The sequence below is a fragment of the Triticum dicoccoides genome, chromosome 5A, assembly GCF_002162155.2.
Source record: "Triticum dicoccoides isolate Atlit2015 ecotype Zavitan chromosome 5A, WEW_v2.0, whole genome shotgun sequence".
Classification (NCBI taxonomy): Eukaryota; Viridiplantae; Streptophyta; class Magnoliopsida; order Poales; family Poaceae; genus Triticum; species Triticum dicoccoides.
Genome location: NC_041388.1, coordinates 604534183 through 604545818, shown reverse-complemented (window position 1 = coordinate 604545818; position 11636 = coordinate 604534183).

The window sequence follows — 11636 nt, the reverse complement described above, 5'->3', positions numbered from 1 at the left end:
CACTGGTCAGGTTTGACCTGGACCCGCCTAGTTGACCTGCTGACATCAACATGACCTAGTGCTGACGCAATAAATCATTTTCTGGATTTATTATAATTCAGGAAATTCCAGAAAATAGCTAAAACTTCTAAAAATCATAGAAATTCAACCGTAACTCCAAATTAAATAAATTATATATGAAAAATTATCAGAAAAATTCAAGGAATCCATCTGTACCATTTTCATGCATGTTAGAACAACTTATAGCTGCTGTTTAGCACAAATCATATAAAGGGCATTTAAATATCCACATATGGAGTTTGAATTTGAATCTTGGATTCAAACCAACTTCATTTAATCTGTTGCTAGTTGCATTAGCCCAAAACACATTCATATTGCCATGTCATGATCATGCATCATATTGTGCATTGCATTGATTGTGTTCCCTTCTGTGTTGCCGGTATTTGTCCCCTCTCGATAGACGTGATACCGATGATGTGATCGTTGACACTGATGAAGACTCAATGTTATCTTCAGAAGTGCCAGGCAAGCAAAACCCCCTTGTTCATTCCGATACAATCCTACTCTCTCGCTCCTGCTCTCTTTTAATGCATTAGGACAACACCGATTTATCTGTTACTTGCTGCGGTAGCTGAACCCCTTTATCCTTTGCATGACCTGTCATTGCCACAGTAAATAGATGAAACCCACTAGCATGAGTAGGAGTTGTTTGAGCCCTGTTGTGCCTACTCATTCATGTTTGTTTGTCATGCCTGCTACTGCTTAGAGTTGAGTCAGGTCTGATTCATCGGGGATGAATCAGAGGCATGTGAACATGTCCTACTGTGTGTGAGCTAAGTGTGTGAACACGATTTGGTAAAGGTAGCGGTGAGAGGCCATGTAGGAGTACATGGTGGGTTGTCTCATTGAAGCCGTCCTTAGGAACTGAGTTCTGTGTTTGTGATCCATGATTCAGCTACTACCATACATTGGGCCCTGAAATATGACCCCGCTCGACTTCTTATTCACCCTAGTCCTCTGTCCAGGAGTTGCAAGTAGTTTCTGGTGTTTGTAGCTTACTGGAGGCCGTGGACAGCGCTGACCGTAGGGGTGGGCTATGATGCGGTAGGTACGTGGCACGGTGTACCGGATGCCCGTTTGGTATCTCGGGAACCCTGTTCACATCGTTTGGGGCTGTGAGCGAAACTCCGGCCGGATCTCCTCATGGATGGAACCCGAATAGGCAATAAACCTGGACTAGAGACTTGAGTGTTTAGGTAGGTCGTGGTCTACACCCACGTCGGCTTTCGCTTGAAGTCTGCCGAGCACATGTCGTGTGCAGACGCTAAGTGGTGGAAACATGTATGAAGAAGTACACCCCTGCAGGGTTAACATCATCTATTCGAATAGCCGTGTCCGCGGAAAAGGACTTCTGGATTGCTTATATCAGTTCATAGACAAGTGAAAGTGGATACTTTAAAATGCGCAAGATAAGCGTGAGTGCTATGGATGGCGTTCTCGTAGGGAGACGGGAGCGGATCCATAGTGGTGTATTGATATGGTGAATATGTGGACTCGTGTGCGCCACCTCAAAAGAGTCGCTTGCAGTCGTAGTTTAGGATAGCCACCGAGTCAAAGCTGGCTTGCTGCAGTTAAACCCCACCACCCCCTTGTTGAAAATGATGCATATGTAGTTAGTTCTGATGTAAGTCTTGCTGGGTACATTTGTACTCACGTTTGCCTATTTTATGTTTTTGCAGAGAGACTTCAGTCTCACTAGTAGTTCCACGTGGACTTCGACGTTTAGCTTGTTACCTCAGCTACGATCTTGTGCCCTCGGCAGGATCTGATAGATAGTCAGGCTTCTCAGCCTTTTTCATTTATAGATGTCTGTACCCAGACATGATAGCTTCCGCTTGTGCTTTGATTTGTATGCTCTGAATGTTGGGTCATGAGACCCCTGTTTGTAATATCTCGCTCCTCGGAGCCTATTGAATAAATTACTTGAGTCGTAGAGTCATGTTGTGATGCCATGTTGTGTTTGCACATATCGAGCATATTGTGTGTATGTTATTGAAATGCTTGGTATGTGTGGGATCTGACTATCTAGTTGTTTATCTTTAGTAGCCTCTCTTATCGGGAAATGTCTCCTAGTGTTTCCACCGAGCCATGGTAGCTTGCTACTGCTCCGGAACACTTAGGTTGGCCGGCATGTGTCCTTCTTTGTTCCTGTGTCTGTCCCTTCGGGGAAATGTCACGCGATGAATACCGGAGTCCTGTTAGCCCGCTACAGCCCGGTTCACCGGAGTCCTGCTAGCCCAGTGCTACAGCCTGGATTCACTCGCTGATGACCGACACGTTCGATGCTGGGTCATGGATGCCTGTCCCTGTAAGTCTGTGCCACTTTGGGTTTACGACTAGCCATGTCAGCCCGGGCTCCTTATCATATGGATGCTAGCGACACTGTCATATACGTGTGCCAAAAGGCGCAAACGGTCCCGGGCAAAGGTAAGGCGACACCCGTGGGAATACCGTGCGTGAGGCCGCAAAGTGATATGAGGTGTTACATGCTAGATCAATGTGGCATTGAGTCGGGGTCCTGACAAAGGTTTCATTCCGTTTGGACTCCGTTTTTTATTCCTTTTCATCGAAACCCTAAAATAGGCAAGAAAATAGCAATTTGGGTTGGGCCTCCGGTTAATAGGTTAGTCCCAAAAATAATATAGAAGTGTAAAAATAAGCCCAATAACATCCAAAATAGATAATATAATAGCATGGAACAATAAAAAATTATAGATACATTGGAGACGTATCAACAAGAACAATTCATGCACATCAAGTAAAGGCCAATGCATAGTATAAGCAATTTCTTGCAATTCTATCATGTTGGAAACATAGAGGCGGAGATGTAGTTCCTCTCTCATAATAATTGCAAGTAGGAGTAGCAAGCACATGCATATTATATTCATCAAAATCATCATGTGCAACGGTAAAAGGAAACCCATCAATATAATCCTTAACAAGAGCAAACTTCTCTGATATAGTGTAGTTGGGAGGATTCAAAAAGATAATAGGACTATCATGTGTGGGTGCAATAGCAACAATTTCATGTTTAACATAAGGAACAATATCAAGTTCATCTCCATAAGCATCATTCACATTTTCATCTTGGCCACAAACATAGCAATCATCAAGTTCATAAAAAGGGATATTTCAAAAGAATCGACAGGATCATAGCAATTATCATAGCATTCATCCTTCGGTAAGAACGAAGGGGCATTAAAGATGTATGAGTTGAAGAGTTACTCTCATTAGAAGGTGGGAATGGGTAGCTAATCCGCTCTTCCTCCGTTTGTTGTTCGCTCTCCTCATCATCTTTTTCATCCAATGAGCTCACGGTTTCATCAATTTCTTCTTCCATAGACTCCTGCAAAATATTAATCTTTTCTTAGACAGCAGGGTTATTCTCAATAAATACATAAATATCATAATTATATTTATAATTATCATAGCAATATTTAAGGATAGCAAGAATTTTAGGTCTATAAACTAAATCATCAAAATCTTCAAACTTTTCAAACAAAGATTCAATTTCATAAGCACCCTTAAAAGCAACAAACTCTTCTATTCATTCCACATCATAATAGTCATATATACCTCTAGCATAAGAAGCCAAGGTTTCATTATCATTAAATTCGCATGAATAGGGAAGGTGTGGAACCTCAATCTTAGAGCAACAAGTATAATCATATCTCACGCATAGATTCCAAGCATACAATTGCAACATTTCAATTTGACCCCATAAAAGATTTCCCTTTTGAGTCAAGCGATAATCCCTAAAATATTCGCCTTGATCCAACATTACTCCCATTATCAAGTTAAATGGGGTTTTCTCAAGATTATCAAAATAGCGCATAATATTTTTCACATAACGAGCATCGAGGGTTTTAGGAGGTTCCCCATCTCCATGAGTAGCAAGTGCTACCTCTTGAGCACTGCGCTGGTTTTCCCTTGAAGAGGAAAGGGTGATGCAGTAGAGCAACGTAAGTATTTCCCTCAGTTTTTGAGAACCAAGGTATCAATCCAGTAGGAGGCCACGCATGAGTCCCTCGCACCTACACAAACAAATAAACTCCTCGCAACCAACACGATAAAGGGGTTGCCAATCCCTTCACGGTCACCTACGAGAGTGAGATCTGATAGATATGATAAGATAATATTTTTGGTATTTTTATGATGCAAGTAAAATAAATGGTAAAGGAAATAACTAAGTATTGGAAGATTAATATGATGGAAAATAGACCCGGGGGCCATAGGTTTCACTAGAGGATTCTCTCGAGAGCATAAGTATTACGGTGGGTGAACAAATTACAATTGAGCAATTGACAGAAATGAGCATAGTTATGAGAATATCTAGGTATGATCATGTATATAGGCATCACGTCCAAGACAAGTAGACCGACTCCTGCCTGCATCTACTACTATTACTCCACACGTCGACTGCTATCCAGCATGCATCTAGAGTATTAAGTTCAAGAGAACAGAGTAATGCTTTAAGCAAGATGACATGATGTAGAGGGATAAACTCATGCAATATGATATAAACCCCATCTTGTTATCCTCGATGGCAACAATACAATACGTGCCTTGCTGCCCTTACTGTCACTGGGAAAGGACACCACAAGATTGAACCCAAAGCTAAGCACTTCTCCCATTGCAAGAAAGATCAATCTAGTAGGCCAAACCAATCATACATAAAAGAATTCAGAGAAGATTCAAATATTGTTCATATATAAACTTGATCATAAACCCACAATTCATCGATCTCAACAAACACACCACAAAAGAAGATTACATCGAATAGATCTCCACAAGAGAGGGGGAGAACTTTGTATTGAGATCCAAAAAGAGAGAAGAAGCCATCTAGCTAATAACTATGGACCCATAGGTCTGAAGTAAACTACTCACACTTCATCGGAGGGGTTATGGTGTTGATGTAGAAGCCCTCCGTGATCGATGCCCCCTCCGCCGGAGCTCCGAAAAAGGCCCCAAGATGGGATCTCGTGGATACAGAAAGTTACGGCGGTGGAATTAGGGTTTTGGCTGTGTTTCTGGTAGTTTGGGGGTACATAGGTATATATAGGAGGAAGGAGTACGTCGGTGGAGCAACATGGGCCCCACGAGGGTGGAGGGCACGCTTGGGGGGGTAGGCGCGCCCCCCTACCTCGTGCCTTCCTGGTTGATTGCTTGACGTAGGGTCCAAGTCCCCTGGATCATGTTTGTTCCGAAAATCATGTTCCCGAAGGTTTCATTCCGTTTGGACTCCATTTGATATTCTTTTTCTGTGAAACCCTAAAATAGGCAAAAAAAACAACAATTCTGGGCTGGGCATCCGATTAATAGGTTAGTCCCAAAAATAATATATAAGTGTATAATAAAACCCAATAATGTCCAAAACAAGATATAATATAGCATGGAACAATGAAAAATTATAGATACGTTGGAGACGTATCAAGCATCCCCAAGCTTAATTCCTGCTCATCCTCGAGTAGGTAAATGATAAAAACAGAATTTTTGATGTGGAATGCTACTTGGCATAATTTCAATGTAATTCTCTTAATTGTGGTATGAATATTCAGATCTGAAAGATTCAAGACAAAAGTTCAATATTGACATAGAAATAATAATACTTCAAGCATACTAACTAAGCAGTTATTTCTCTTCAAAATAACATGGCCAAAGAAAGTTATCCCTACAAAATCATATAGTCTAGATTGCTCCATCTTCACCACACAAAGTATTTAAATCATGCACAACCCCGATGACAAGCCAAGCAGTTGTTTCATACTTTTGGTGTTCTCAAACTTTTTCAATCTTCACGCAATACATGAGCATGAGCCATGGACATAGCACTATATGTGGAATAGAATGGTGGTTGTGGAGAAGACAAAAAGGGAGAATATAATCTCACATCAACTAGCTGTATCAACGGGCTATGGAGATGCCCATTAATAGATATCAATGTGAGTGAGTAGGGATTGCCATGCAACGGATGCACTAGAGCTATAAGTATACGAAAGCTCAAAAAAGAACTAAGTGGGTGTGCATCCAACTTGCTTGCTCACGAAGACCTAGGGCATTTTGAGGAAGCCCGTCGTTGGAATATACAAGCCAAGTTCTATAATGAAAAATTCCCACGAGTATATGAAATTGATAGCATAGGAGACTCTCTATCATGAAGATCATGGTGCTACTTTGAAGCATAAGTGTGGAAAAAGGATAGTAGTATTGCCCCTTTTTATTTATTTATTTATTTATTCTTTTTTGGGCCTTTTTTGGCCTTTCTCTTTTTATTATTATTGGGACAATACTCTATGAATGATGATCATCACACTTCTATTTATTTACAACTCAATGATTACAACTCGATACTAGAACAAAGTATGACTCTATATGAATGCCTCCGGCGGTATACCGGGATAGCAATGATGCATGAGTGACTTATATGAAAGAATTATGAACGGTGGCTTTGCGACAACTAAAATGTCAACTACATGATCATGCGAAGCAATATGACAATGATGGAGCATGTCATAGTAAACGAAACGGTGGAAAGTTGCATGGCAATATATCTCGAAATGGCTATGGAAATGCCATGATCGGTAGGTATGGTGGCTGTTTTGAGGAAGGTATATGGTGGGTGTATGATACCGGTGAAAGGTGCGCGGTATTAGAGAGGCTAGCAATGGTGGAAGGGTGAGAGTGCGTATAATCCATGGACTCAACATTAGTCATAAAGAACTCACATACTTATTGCAAAACTCTATTAGTTATAAAAACAAAGTACTACGCGCATGCTCCTAGGGGGATATATTGGTATGAAAAGACCATCGCTCGTCCCCGACCGCCACTCATAAGGAGGACAATCAATAAATGCATCATGCTCCGACTTCTTAACATAATGGTTCACCATACGTGCATGCTACGGGAATCACAAACTTCAACACAAGCATTTCTCAAATTCACAACTACTGAACTAGCACGACTCAAATATCACCATCTCCATATCTCAAAACAATTATCAAGTATGAAACTTCTCATAGTATTCAACACACTCATAAGAAAATTTTATTATTAATCTTGAATGCCTAACATAATTAAAGCAATTTACCATGCTGTTTTGTAGGACTCTCAAAATAATCTAAGTGAAGCATGAGATAACAAAAAGTTTCTATAAAACAAATCCACCATCGTGCTCTAAAGGATATAAGCGAAGCACTAGAGCAAAAACTATATAACTCAAAAGATATAAGTGAAGCACATAGAGTATTCTAAAAAAATTCGAATCATGTGTGTCTCTCTCAAAAAGGAGTGTTAAGCAAGGATTATTGTGGAAGACTAATAAATAAAGACTCAAATAATACAAGACGCTCCAAGCAAAACACATATCATGTGGTAAATAAAAATATAGCTCCAAGTAAAGTTACCGATAGAAGTAGACGAAAGAGGGGATGCCTTCCAGGGCATACCCAAGCTTTGGCTTTTAGGTGTCCTTATATTATCTTGGGGGTGCCATGGGCATCCCCAAGCTTAGGCTCATGCCACTCCTTGTTCCATAATCCATCAAATCTTTACCCAAAACTTGAAAACTTCACAACACAAAGCTTAAAGTAGAAAATCTCGTGAGCTCCGTTAGCGAAAGAAAAGAAAACATCACTTCAAGGTACTGTAATGTACTCATTCTTTATTTATATTGGTGTTAAACCTACTGTATTCCAACTTCTCTATGGTTTATAAACTATTTTACTAGCCATAGATTCATCAAAATAAGCAAACAACACACGGAAAACAGAATCTGTCAAAAACAGAACAGTCTGTAGTAATCTGTAGCTAGCGCAAGATCTGGAACCCCAAATATTCTAAAATAAATTGATGGACGTGAGGAATTTATCTATTAATCATCTGCAAAAATAATTAACTAAATATCACTTTCCGAATAAAAATGGCAGCAGTTCTCGTGAGCGCTAAAGTTTCTGTTTTTTGCAGCAAGATTAAAAAGATTTTTCCCAAGTCTTCCAAACGGTTCTACTTGGCACAAACACTAATTAAACACAAAAAACACAACGAAAACAGAGTCTAGACAAATTATTTGTTAGTAAACAGGAGCAAAATGCAAGGAATAAAAATAAAATTGGGTTGCCTCCCAACAAGCACTATCGTTTAACGCCCCTAGCTAGGCATAAAAGCGAAGATAGATCTAGGTATCTTTAGTTGGTAATTCTTTAATGAGACAGCTATAACCTTTAGGAGTTTATTTCCTTTTATCAATAATCAAACTTCTAGGCACAAAATCGAAAAATCATTAGTAGAAAATGGTTCCTTAATGATAGTAAAAAGATTAGGATGAATACTTATAGATTTGAGATCCGCAGTTTCTTTGCTAGAGGATTCACCCTTATTTTTAGGAACATACATAAGCTTGGCAATTTTAGTTGGAGGACTTGGGGTATTCTTTACGGAAGAAAAAGTGGTTCCCAAGTTGGTAATGATACCCTCAAGTTTATCGATTCTAGTGGAATCATGGTTTATTCTTTCATTAACTATGGGTTCCTTCTCCTTAATATTTTTCAAAGTGACTCCTACTTTAGATCCATATTGAGTAATTTGGTTATGGATATTTTTATCGAAATTTTCAATTAACTCTATGGTAGAAACTTTATTTTCAATAATTTCAAGTTTTTGCATTACATGCTCCAAAGTTAACATAGTTCCATTAACCAATAGAGGGGGTGAGCCAAACAAATCTATCATAGCATTATAGGAATCAAAAGTGTGGCTACCCAAGAAGTTCCCTTCGGTAATGATATCAAGGACATATCTGTGCCAAGGAATAGCACCTACATAAAAATTGCAAAGAAGAATACAAGTAGATTGCTTCCTGGTAGATCTATTTTGAGCATTGCAAATTCTATACCAAGCATCATTTAGGTTTTATACTTCCTTTTGCTTAAAATTAAGAAATTCATTTTTGGGAGACAACGGAGAAGATAGGGGACTAGCCATGATGACAAGCAAGCAAACCAACACACAAGCAAACAAGAAACAGGCAAAAAGAGGCGAATAGAGAAAGAGAGGGAGGATGAACAGAGAAGGCGAATAAAACGGCAAGGGTGAAGTGGGGGAGAGGAAAACGAGAGGCCAATGGCAAATAATCTAATGCGGGAGATAAGGGTTTGTGATGGGTACTTGGTATGTTGACTTTTGCGTAGACTCCCCAGCAACGGCGCCAGAAATCCTTCTTGCTACCTCTTGAGCACTGCGTTGGTTTTCCCTTGAAGAGGAAAGGGTGATGCAGCAGAGCACCATAAGTATTTCCCTCAGTTTTTGAGAACCAAGGTATCAATCCAGTAGGAGGCCACGCACGAGTCCCTCGCGCCTACACAAACAAATAAACTCCTCGCAACCAACAAGATAAAGGGGTTGTCAATCCCTTCACGGTCACCTACGAGAGTGAGATCTAATAGATATGATAAGATGATATTTTTGGTATTTTTATGATAAAGAGAAATAAAGATGCAAGTAAAATAAAGGAAAAGGAAATAACTAAGTATTGGAAGATTAATATGATGGAAAATAGACCCGGGGGCCATAGGTTTCACTAGAGGCTTCTCTCGAGAGCATAAGTATTACGGTGGGCGAACAAATTACCTTTGAGCAATTGACAGAATTGAGCATAGTTATGAGAATATCTAGGTATGATCATGTATATAGGCATCACGTCCAAGACAAGTAGACCGACTCCTGCCTGCATCTACTACTATTACTCCACACATCGACCGCTATCCAGCATGCATCTAGAGTATTAAGTTCAAGAGAACAGAGTAACACTTTAAGCAAGATGACATGATGTAGAGGGATAAACTCATGCAATATGATATAAACCCCATCTTGTTATCCTTGATGGCAACAATACAATACATGCCTTGCTGCCCTTACTGTCCCTGGGAAAGGACACCGCAAGATTGAACCCAAAGCTAAGCACTTCTCCCATTGCAACAAAGATCAATCTAGTAGGCCAAACCAAACTGATAATTCGAAGAGACTTGCAAAGGTAACCAATCATACATAAAAGAATTCAGAGAAAATTCAAATATTGTTCATAGATAAACTTGATCATAAACCCACAATTCATCGATCTCAACAAACACACCGCAAAAGAAGATTACATCGAATAGATCTCCATAAGAGAGGGGGAGAACTTTGTATTGAGATCCAAAAAGAGAGAAGAAGCCATCTGGCTAATAACTATGGACCCGTAGGTCTGAAGTAAACTACTCACACTTCATCGGAGGGGCTATGGTGTTGATGTAGAAGCCCTCCGTGATCGATGCCCCCTCCGGCGGAGCTCCGGAAAAGGCCCCAAGATGGGATCTCGTGGATACAAAAAGTTACGGCGGTGGAATTAGGGTTTTGGCTCCATTTTTGGTAGTTTGGGGGTACGTAGGTATATATAGGAGGAAGGAGTACGTCAGTGGAGCAACGTGGGCCCCACGAGGGTTAAGGGTGTGCCTGGGGGTGGGTAGGCGTGCCCCCCTACCTCATGCCTTCCTGGTTGATTGCTTGACGTAGGGTCCAAGTCCTCTGGATCATGTTCGTTCCAAAAATCACGTCCCCGAAGGTTTCATTCCGTTTGGACTCCGTTTGATATTCTTTTTCCGTGAAAACCTAAAATAGGCAAAAAAACAGCAATTCTGGGCTGGGCCTCCGGTTAATAGGTTAGTCCCAAAAATAATATAAAAATGTATAATAAAGCCCAAAATGTCCAAAACAGGATATAGTATAGCATGGAACAATCAAAAATTATAGATATGTTGGAGACGTATCAGCAAGTACCACTAATTTTTTGGTGTTTCATGTTCCATATCCATAACTAAAGATAGAGAACAACTTAGAACAGGAAATAGAAACTACTTAGTGATAAAGCAAACAAGCACACACGAGCATATTCACCCCACGCTATTGCTCCCCGGCAACGGCGCCAGAAAAAGGTCTTGATAACCCACAAGTATAGGGGGTCATTTGTACCCTTCTTTGATAAATAAGAGTGTCGAACCCAACAAGGAGCTAAAGGCAAAACAAATATCCCCTCAAGTTCTATCAACCACCGACACAACTCTACACACACTTGATGTTTGCTTTATCGGAAACAGGTATGAAACTATTTTGTAGGTGTGATGCTAGAACTACTTTGCAACAGTAAAACTAGAAGTACTTTGCAAGATAATAAAAGTTAGGTGTTTAGTAAAAGGGTTTGTGTCAACAAGAAAGTTATTTGTCCCTAGGCAATCGATAACAAGTACCGGTAATTATTCTTGAAACTTTATATGAGGGAGAGGCATGAGCTAACATACTTTATCTACTTGAATCATATGCACTTATGATTGGAACTCTAGCAAGCATCCACAACTAGTAAAGATCATTAAGGTCATGAAACCTGACCATGGCATTAAGTATCAAGTCCTCTTTATTCCCATACATCATACCCCACCTACTCGAGTTTAAGTTTCTGTCACTCTTGCAAACCACCGTAAGCAAACCATGAACATATTGCAACACACTACGGTGGGGGCCCCCTCCAGTTTGCGCGAGAACGGAGG